Here is a 257-nt window from a genome sequence, read left to right as displayed (position 1 = left end):
TATGTAGTTTATCTAACACTTTTCCTAAGTTTGAGCCCTTGGGTTGCTTCTGGCTTTTGATATAACAAATAATGCTAAGATGAATATCTTTATGTATAAATCTTTTTCCACATTTCTGATTATTTCCTTAAGATAAACTTTTTTTTTTTTTTAAGTCTGACCTTATTTATTTCTTACTCTTAGAAAACCTTTTTTTTTTTTTTTTTTTTTTTTTTTTGCGGTACGCGGGCCTTCCTCTGTTGTGGCCTCTCCCGTTG

This window comes from Physeter macrocephalus, chromosome 8 (assembly GCF_002837175.3).
Source record: "Physeter macrocephalus isolate SW-GA chromosome 8, ASM283717v5, whole genome shotgun sequence".
NCBI classification, from domain to species: domain Eukaryota; kingdom Metazoa; phylum Chordata; class Mammalia; order Artiodactyla; family Physeteridae; genus Physeter; species Physeter macrocephalus.
The sequence above is the reverse complement of the archived record's forward strand: the minus strand, read 5'-3'. Positions refer to the sequence as shown.